The sequence below is a fragment of the Dasypus novemcinctus genome, chromosome 5, assembly GCF_030445035.2.
Source record: "Dasypus novemcinctus isolate mDasNov1 chromosome 5, mDasNov1.1.hap2, whole genome shotgun sequence".
In the NCBI taxonomy this organism is placed as follows: Eukaryota; Metazoa; Chordata; class Mammalia; order Cingulata; family Dasypodidae; genus Dasypus; species Dasypus novemcinctus.
In genome coordinates, this window is record NC_080677.1 from 11,111,218 (window position 1) to 11,120,536 (window position 9,319).

Sequence of the window (9,319 nt, forward strand, 5' to 3'; positions counted from 1 at the left end):
GCATGGTGAGCCAGTGCTCGCACAAGTGCTGCGCAAGTGCCCCCATGGTAAGCCAGTGCCCTGCGCAAGTGAGTCACACGGCAAGAGGAATCAAAAGAGAGACAAGGGGAGAGTCAATATGAAGCAGCAGAAATCAGGAACTGAGGTGGTGCAATTGGCAGCGAACCTCCCTCCCCATCAGAGGTCTCCAGGATCGAATCCCAGTGAATCCTAGAGGAGAAAAAAATGAGAACACAACACAGACAGCAAAAACAGCAGGGTGTGAGGAGAGGAAGGGGAGAAATAAATAAATCTTAAAAAAAAAAAATAGTCAACCCTTTTCTGGTATATTGCTCCCAGCAGCTCTTAGCAAACTAAAATATCCCTGTGTTATTCTTTGACATATGCCAGGCAGCATTTCGTACTGCCACACGCACATGGTCAATTCATGTTCAATTGATTAATGAATTAGTCCTTGTGGAGTTGGTTAGAGTAGATGCTCAATGAATTTATAATATCCAGTATCTAGGCCTATAAATGATAAAAGACCAAACTAGGTCGGGATCACGATGACCCCTCAGAAGTACAGTCACCCTGTGTGTCCTCAATGGAAACCACCTTGCAAGACTGCCTCTGATATCTCCTTGGCTATAACTGTTGCAGCAGTTTGATATGGTTATCAATTCCAAAAATAAATATTGGATTATGTTTGTAATCCGGGCTGTACCTGGGCATGATTAAGTTATGATTAGGGCTTTGATTGGGCTACGTCATTAGGGTGTTGAGTCCCCACCCTTGGTGGTGGGGATTCACAGACAAAAGGCATGACAAAGGAAGAACTCGGGGGGGGGGGGGGGGTTATGTTGGGGTTTTGATGTTGGAGTCTGATGCTGGTCTTAAGCTGGAGCCCTAGGAAATCAGCACACAGAGGGAAGAGAAGCAAGCCCCGGGAAGAGAGTATCTGAGCCAGGAGAAGAACTCAGGAATAGAGATGGCTCCTTAGACACCGCAGAAACCCCAGGGACAGAGACAGAGCTGTTCACCTGATAGTCTACAGCTGACCTTGTGGAGAGAGGCAAAGCCTAGAGAGGCTCATAGTCCACAGCTGACCGTGTGGAGAAAATAGAGGAGCTGAGCCCAGAGGAACCCAGGAAGCCTGAACCCTCACAGACATTGGCAGCCATCTTGCTCCAACATGTGGAAATAGACTTTGGTGAGGGAAGTAACTTATGCTTTATGGACTGGTAACTGTTAGCTCCTACTCCAAATAAATACCGTTTATAAAAACCAAGCAATTTCTGGTATTTTGCATCAGGACCCATTTGGCTGACTAATACAACTGTTTATTCTTCAAGAGTTCAAATGTCCATTTTGCTTTCAGGCATACATCTGTATGGCAGGGAATAATGGAGTTACTCTTTAGAGATGTAGTTTTGGAGAAAGTGCTTTATCATATCCTGCTAAGTAGTTAAAATACTGCCAACATGTCTGTCCTTACACCAGCCTTCCGTGCCTTCCTAGCATAATTGCAGTTGAACTTTGATTTTAATATTTTGGCATCTGTTTTCCTTTCCGAGGCTACTCAAAGCCAGAAAATGGGTCAGGTTGAATATGGGCATTTATTCGCTCACACTTTTGAGGTCAGGCATCATCAAGGTGATGTTTTCTTCCCAAAGACTAGCTTCTGTGGCTGGCTACCTGGACAATTTTTGGCCCCCGTCACAATGCAATGCACACAGCAACATCTCCTGGTCTGTCCCTTCTCTTTTGGGTTCCAATTCCCTTCTTGCTTCCTGTGACTCTTTCTCCCTCATATCTTGAATTCATTCCATTTATAAAGGACTTCGATAACAGGCTTAAGACCCATCCTGATTGTGTTAGGCCACACCTAAAATAACCTCATCAAAAGGTCCTAGTTGCAAAGGGGTCACACCCTCAGAAATGGATTAAATTTAAGAACATGTTTTTCTGGGGTACATATTGCTTCAAACCATCACAGTTACCTTTTTTTTTTTTCTTTTTTGGAGGTACTGGGGATTGAACCTCGGGCCTCGTATGTGGGAAGTAGGCGCTCGACCATGGAGCTACACCCGCTCCCTACAGTATCCTTTCTTATTACTTGGATAAGTTTCCCCAACGCATCTAGGAAATTTTTTGGGTTATTACTTTAAAAAATAAGAAAAATGCTCTTTGCTTTCAGTCTCTTAGGAGAGCCTGCCTTCTCTCTCACACACACACACACACACACACACATTATGGCCCACCGTAACCCTTTGCCTTCCTGGTTCTCTTTCATTATCCCATGGCAAACTGACAGTGGAAAGAGAAGTGGTCTTTAAGCCAAACCCACTTTCTATGAGATTCCTTTAAAACCCCCCCGCACCCCTCCCCCACGGCTCTCATCTTTAGCAGGCACTAGAACTCGACCGGGACTTCTCACGTGGGAGGTAAATACCCAACCACTTGAGCCACATCCACTCCCCGTGAGATCTTGAACAAACCCCTTAACCTCTTTGCATGAACCTTAGTCTTTGTATTAGTAATCTAGAAGTAATTACTAATACGCCTGTTCTACCTCACGGGTTTTTGAAACTTAATGAAATGTGCCTCATAAACTGTAAAGTACTTGAGCATATGTGTAAGATGTTAAACACAAAATACAAGTTGCAAAAATTGCTCGGTTTGTCTTTACTTACAGAATAGAGTTGAGGGTCTCGGCCTGATATTTGAGAGCCCTGAATATGCAGTGCTTATCTATCTCTGCAGCCTTACGAGCCCCAGCCCTCCAGAACACTACAATCCTGTAATACTTAATTGTATCTCAAACACGCCACGCCCTTCCCGGTCTCAGGGCCTTCCAATGTGCCTCCCTCTGCCAGCAGCGCCTTTCTCCAAATCCTTGTGCCACTGCACGCTCCTGTTCACTTAAGAGGTCCTGCTTCCAGGTCACTCTCCGAGTTCTTTTCTTCTCCATCATAGCCCTGGGTTCCCTTTGCCACGTGTGCCAATCGGCACAGGAAGGTAACAGAACACCAGGATTCAGCGTGCAGCTCCAAAGCGAGGGTTCAAGTCCTGGCTCCCCGCCTTCTCAACTAAGTGACCCTGGTCCAACGCCTTAACTGCAGCTTCCTCACCATTAAATGGCGATGATAAAAGCGCCTCCGAGCGCGGCAGTGAACATTAAAGAGACTCCAGCACGGCGTACGCTGCGCAGACACCAAATCCGTTAGCAGACCAAGCCGTTCAAAGACAAAAACCGCTGCTTTCCAACACACACGACTTCCGCCCTGCGCGGCCTGCGTCTGGCGTCACCTCCCCTGGACGCACGCGCCGTGGGGCACGGGGTCACGTGACGCGCCGCGCCGAGCTGCTTCCGGGGGCGCGGGGGGCGCGGCGGGCTCGGCGGAAATAAGGGCCCGCGGCCACGCTGCGTCCTTTTTCCTGCAGCTTGCTCCCCGGCTTCGTCTGCGTCCGATGGCATCCTCGTATGCCCGCTCGTCCGAGAGTCTGGGTAAGGGTCGAGAGGCCAGGGGCTCGGAGGCGGACGGCCGCGGCGCGCCTGTGGGCTCCCTCCTTGGGACAGAGAGGGCGGCGGGACTGAGGGGCCCACGCGGTTTCCCACGCCTGGGTCCACGCCGACGGACCGGTCTGCTGGGTGCCGCAGGCATTCGGGTCTCCTCGCCACCCTTGAAAGGGGGCGGAATTAAATGGGGATTTACTGGAGCGTGCCCAGGCCGAGGAGACGCTTGAACCACGGCCGGCAGGGGAACTACTGCCGTGGGCCGTCGTTTCATAGAAATCGTTAGTAATTCGGATCCCGTTTAGCAGATACAGAAAAATTCCGAGGTGCAAGAAACTTCCCCAATCTACAGTCTTAACGTGGTCAAGTCTGGTTAGCAGTTATTTTAGGTCTCCTAAACCTAGGAGCCCATTCCTTCACTGTCTGCAAATTAGGAACATTTTTCCCTGGAGGAGACTCTGGAAGATGGGATAACTAACATCATGTCTCTGAAGATCTCCCTCTGAGGAGAAATTAAATGTATTAATTCTGACCTTGAGGGATAACACAAGGACAAATGGGTAGTAGAGTCAGGGAGCCCTGCTTGGGGGTAGGGGAGGAGGCTGTGCTTCAAGAAATTTTTTTTTTTCCTAGAGAAATAGTAGCACAGTAGAGGAGGTTTGGACATTGCACAGGGGATTTGAGCCTAGACCATTTAAGAAATCCAGACTTGAGATGATGACATTTGTTCCTTTGATAGGTGAAAGTCATCACCATGTGGGTGGTCCCTAGAAGTGGGACAGGACCCTGAAAGCCACAGCAGTTCTTCTGCAAGATGCCCTGGTGACTAATGCTGGGAATTCCCCAGCTCTGGCTTCCCAAAATCTGAGCCCACTTTCCTCTTAAACATTATTTCATGGGGAAAACCCTTTTAGAGTCTATGTGCCCTGTTCTTCGATCTGGAGTGTTCTCTAAACTATAAAATACATATCCGGGAGAATGTGAAAGGAAAGGGCTATTGTATACTTACGCAATATGGGCTTTTCTGTGGCTGTAAAAATTGGAGAGCCTCTGCTAGAATTCTAGAGTCTGGGAAAACAATGTTAGGATAGTATTTGGCTAGTATTGTCTGATCTCCTTATCAAGGGCTACCTTTTCCAAGACACCTTCCCTTAATCCTTCATCTAGAAAGGCTCTTGCCCTGTGAGCTTCATTGTGCTTTATCTGGAGTCCATTCCAACCTGCCTTATTTCAGAGTTATCTCTGGGGACCTAGAATAAAGGAAGCCCAAACATGCCTGATTCACCTCTGGGATCTGCTCTGCCCTCAGCTTTCTGGAGAGGCTGGTGCTCAGCAGTGTGCTGCTTTATGCCCTGGGTGTCAGGGATTTGAATGGGTTGCAAGTCTCCAGCGTGCTTGGGTCTGCAGTGACCCTGTGCATTCCTACAGTGCTTGCAAGAACAGTTTTGAAATGGTTTGAGGCCTTGCTCTGCTCCGTCTACGGGGCAAGGTTATAGAAATTTCAGACAGTTGCTTGCCCCCTCCCAAATCTCATGTACCAGGCATCTTGTCTGCACTGTCTAATATTGTAGCCGCTTGGCCATGTGTGATTTATTTATTTATTTATTTTTCTTTATTAATCCTCCCCTCCCCCAGACAGTTCTCTCGTCCGTCTGCTTACCTTCTCCAGGAGGAACTGGGAACCAAACCTAAGACCTCCCACATGAGGGACGAGTGCCCAACAGCCTGAGCCACATCCGCTTCTCGATTTGTTTAAAGCAAGGTAAACTTTAAGATTCAGATTTTCAGAGACTCTGAGTCTACAGTGTATGCAGTTAGAGAAACGAAGGCTAAGTTTTTACTGAAGAGCTGAATGCCTAAGGAACTGGGAGGGTGAGGGCAGCATGAGCTGATTTTAATAGAAGACTTGGAGAGTCGGGCACAAATGTCTGCTGAGCACATCTTGTGCCAAACCTGCTGATGCCCAGCTTAGTTTCATTGTTGAGGCAAATAGTTGTAGCTCCAGCACAGGTGAGGAGCCGCAAGGTCAGAACTGTGTCCAGGGTTGCCCAGCTGGAAACTAGATTGGGGGTTTGACCCAGGTCTTCATAGTCTAAAGTATGTGCTTAACTTTTCCTTGTGCCAGATTGGGAGGCTGAGTGGAATCTAGACTGGGGTAGAAAGTGGGTTTGAGGGAAATGCCATATGTCAGCCAGCGGGCTGGGAAGGGTGTGGTGGGCTTGGACAGGGCAGCTGCAGCTCTGCTGTGTTCCTCTGGGTGGGGGTGTGGTCAGCACTAGACATGGTGCTTGGAAGGTGGAGGCTTCCAGCTCTCTCTCCAGTATGGGAGCAGATGCTGAACATGTTGGACTTGAGCAGGGTTCCTATTGGAGACAAGTCTCAGTCAGCCTCATGTTTCTGTGTCTTAGGAGTGAGGTATTACAATATGAGAGTAAGTCTCTCCCTGCAGAGCAGAGGGCAGGCATGCTTCTTGTCCACCATAAAAGATGTCGGTGTCCTTTCTGTAACAGCCCACTGTGTGTGCAGGTGCCTCCTAACTCCTTTGCATTGCCTCATAGGGATCAGGACACAGGTGGCTGGTACTCTGCCTGCAGCTCCTGCCGTGAATAGTAAAGCTGTTTTGTCTCTTGCTGAGAAATCTGTGTCCCTCTATTGGGTTCCACGAAGAATGTGGGCTGTCTTCACTTATGAGCATGGTATTTGACCCTTCACAGTTCTTGACAGCCACCTCTCTCAAGCAGGCTATGATGTCTTTCCACCACGATGCATGGCACTTTGGAGTCTACCATTCCCCTGGTAGTTGAGCAGCAAAATTCCCATAATGCCAGAGCTGGAAGATCCTTGAAAGGCTGTGCCTTGGGTAGTGATCAGGCTGTTCCATGGAATCAGTGCAGTGGTATGTATGCAGGAAGGGCCTAGCCGGGCAAGGAATTCCATTTCCGTTTGTTTTATATGTTATTTTTCCACTTGAGTCCCATGACCAGAAGAAAAGTTGAGAAACCATTGTCTTGTTCAGGCCTTCCCATGTTACATAAATTTGAGTCCCAGAAAGCTTATGTTATCACTACTCAGGAGATCCTAATTCTTTTAAATTTTACTGTAAATTTACTGTAAATTTGGGCCCTTGTGTTTGGGAATTAGACCTTCTAGCCCTTTCTCCAGAAATCGTGGTGTGATGTGTTAGTCTAAAAGGGCAAGCTCTGCCAGTAAATACTGTGAAGTTCACAAGATGTCCAAAAGGAACTAGAGTTCAGAGTCAGGAGATGCGGGCTCCAGTTCTATTATTGCTACTTACTGGCAGTGGACATTTAATAACAATCCTTATTGCCACTTGATTTTCACAGCAGGCCTGAGGTACACATTTCCTTCTCTTTACAGATGAGGAAGTAGATGTGGCTCAAGGAGTTGGGTGCCTGCCAACCACATAGGAGGTCCCAGATTTGGTCCCGGTGCCTCATAAAGAAGACAGCAAGCTGATGCAGCAAGGAGACACAGTGAGAGGCACAACAAGCAGCAAGCACGGGTGGCTCAAGCAATTGGGCACCTCCCTCCCACATGGGAGGTCCCGGGTTTGGTTCCCAGTGCCTCCTTAAAAAAAAAAAGAGGAGCAGACACCGAGAGTGCAAACAATGGGGGGGGGGGGGGAGCATAAATTACCCACAAAAAAGTCACTGGAATTTCTGGTTCTTGGAATAATACTGGTGGGTAGAGAGTCTAGCTGAGGCTTAAGCCTGGGGTGGTGTGGGTTGTGGTTCAATAAAGGTGGTTTTTAAATCTGTGATCCAGCCCAGTGTCTTGTTTGTTCTTTCTTTATGCTAGGCACAGCGGTAGGCTCTTGCCCTTCCTTCTTGAAGGTGTTCTTAGTAACCAGGGACCCCAGGGCGTTTTGTCCTCCTCCTGCTTGTGACTTTGTATATAGTCCTCACTTCTCAGTCACCTCAGCTATGTACACCACCTATTTTTACTACATCTAAGACTGAATTCTGCAGAGCAGGGAGGGGGCTGTCATCAGGAGCTCTACCTAAAGACCCTGGAGTGCGTTCCCATGGGTGCTCAGCCTCCTGGGGCAGATTGTCCCTTACCCCAGAGTGGGTCACCTTGGGACTGGCCTACAAACAAGTTTGTGAATTAATACCCTTGGTGTATGTGACACTCATTTTCTAATTTATGACGATTATGAAGTAATTGCTGCACTCCACCAACTTCAGTTTGGTGAAACTATAGTTTCAGTTCATTTAGCTCAATGTCAGTTTGATATTATTAAGGGGCAGCACTACAGACAGGGTGCAGGCAAAGATGCAGGAAGCCACTTAGTTTCAGATGGGTTACTAAACAGTGAGTGGGAAAGTGGCCAAAGTCCCTACACCTGGAATCCTTGTCCCAGACCAAGCTGAATGGCCCTAAACCAATAGGGGCTAAATGCCTGCAACAAAAATTAGGGTGTCCCTGTGCAGAGAGCCAATCTAGACGACCGCTGAGTGGTTTTATAGTCTAGTATTCCCCTGCAGGGGCATGGTGCAAAAGGGCTGGCTTTTAGGGGTCAGAAGCTATCCATGGGCCTTGCCACAACCCCGTCATCAGCCAAGCAAGCCTGGGGGTTGGGAGCCGATGGCTGCATAGGAGGGTGAAGCAGTGGGACGAGACTGCAGAAGACTGGATAGAGGGAGGCACTGCAGAGCTGACTGAGGTTAGATAGCTGACGGTAAAACCACCATCAGGGTGAGGAGGCGTCCTTCAGCCTCCAGCAGGCTCGAGGGAGGGGCCCCTCCCTGCCGTACTTGCGTCTGGTGCTGCTTTAGCCCTCCACCACCTATTTGCTCACCACGTTCACTGTGCCCCACCTACCCCTGCCTGTCAATCCTGCCGGAGGCATGCCCTGGGAGAGCTGCAATAGGGCTACCACTTGTCTTGCCTCCCAAGGACAGGCCTGGGACAGAAACTGTACAGCCTTCCCCTGGGTTCTGAGCAGGAGCCCCTGGATTCAGTGCTGAAGGGCCCAAAGGGGTCAGGACCTTCCCTTGGTGTGATATTGTAATTGTATTTGAAGCAAAAGGCCTAAGTTTGAATCCAGTACTCTCTTGCTAAGTCGCCTTGGGCAAATTCCCTAATCTCTCGGCCTCAGTTTCAGTATTCGTAAAATGAGACTAAGTCCTACTGAAACTGAAATTGTGAGAATTAAATGAAGCAAGGCAAGGCAAATATTGCATGAGCTGTTAAGATGGAGAAAATGTAATGTGCTCTGCAGTTCTGGTCAGGGTCACTAACCCACCAGTGCCTAAAGCAGAGGGTAGCAAACTGCAAACTCCTGGCTGGCTCGCCAAACATGTAACCAGATTTTGTCTAGGTTCTTGACTATGCTGCAGGAATGAATTTCAAGAGCAGGTCCAGTGAGTTAGGCCAGTAATTGATTAAGTTAGGGAGGAAAGAGAAATGGTCCCAGGTAGAGAGGAAGGGGCTGTAAAGGGAGCTGATTTACAGACTACAGTTTCCCACTACAGACTATAAATGCCCAGAGTTTACTTGCATGTTGATCCGTGCGAGGGGACACAGCGAGAGCAGGGTACAGAAGGCAAGAATGGTTCAAAAGGCAAGAGAGTTTACTCGTGGGCCAAATCCTGAGCTAAAACTAGTTTTGATGCTTTAAAACGGAAGAAGAATCTAAAAATCATTTTATTCTATGAAATTCAAATTTCAGTGTCCATACAGCCTTATCAGGACACAGCCATGCCTGTTCCTTTAAAGCATTAAGATAAACTCTGGGAGTTGCCCCTTGAGATTGGGGAAGTGAAACCACACAAATGATGAGGCAAGGTCAGGGTG

General features: G+C 48.3%; 1 long non-coding RNA gene and 1 other non-coding gene across 2 annotated transcripts; both read left to right on the plus strand.

Annotated features, from left to right (window-relative positions):
- Positions 1 to 3,355: 3,355 nt before the first annotated feature.
- LOC101410996 (uncharacterized) lies at positions 3,356 to 7,280 on the plus strand. The gene is made up of 4 exons (XR_001118557.3): positions 3,356 to 3,490; positions 5,135 to 5,261; positions 6,241 to 6,395; positions 6,878 to 7,280. It is a non-coding gene; the product is annotated as an uncharacterized lncRNA (long non-coding RNA).
- LOC111763898 (small nucleolar RNA SNORA9) lies at positions 4,876 to 5,010 on the plus strand. Its single transcript, XR_002796634.1, has one exon. It is a non-coding gene; the product is annotated as a small nucleolar RNA SNORA9 (small nucleolar RNA).
- Positions 7,281 to 9,319: the final 2,039 nt, after the last annotated feature.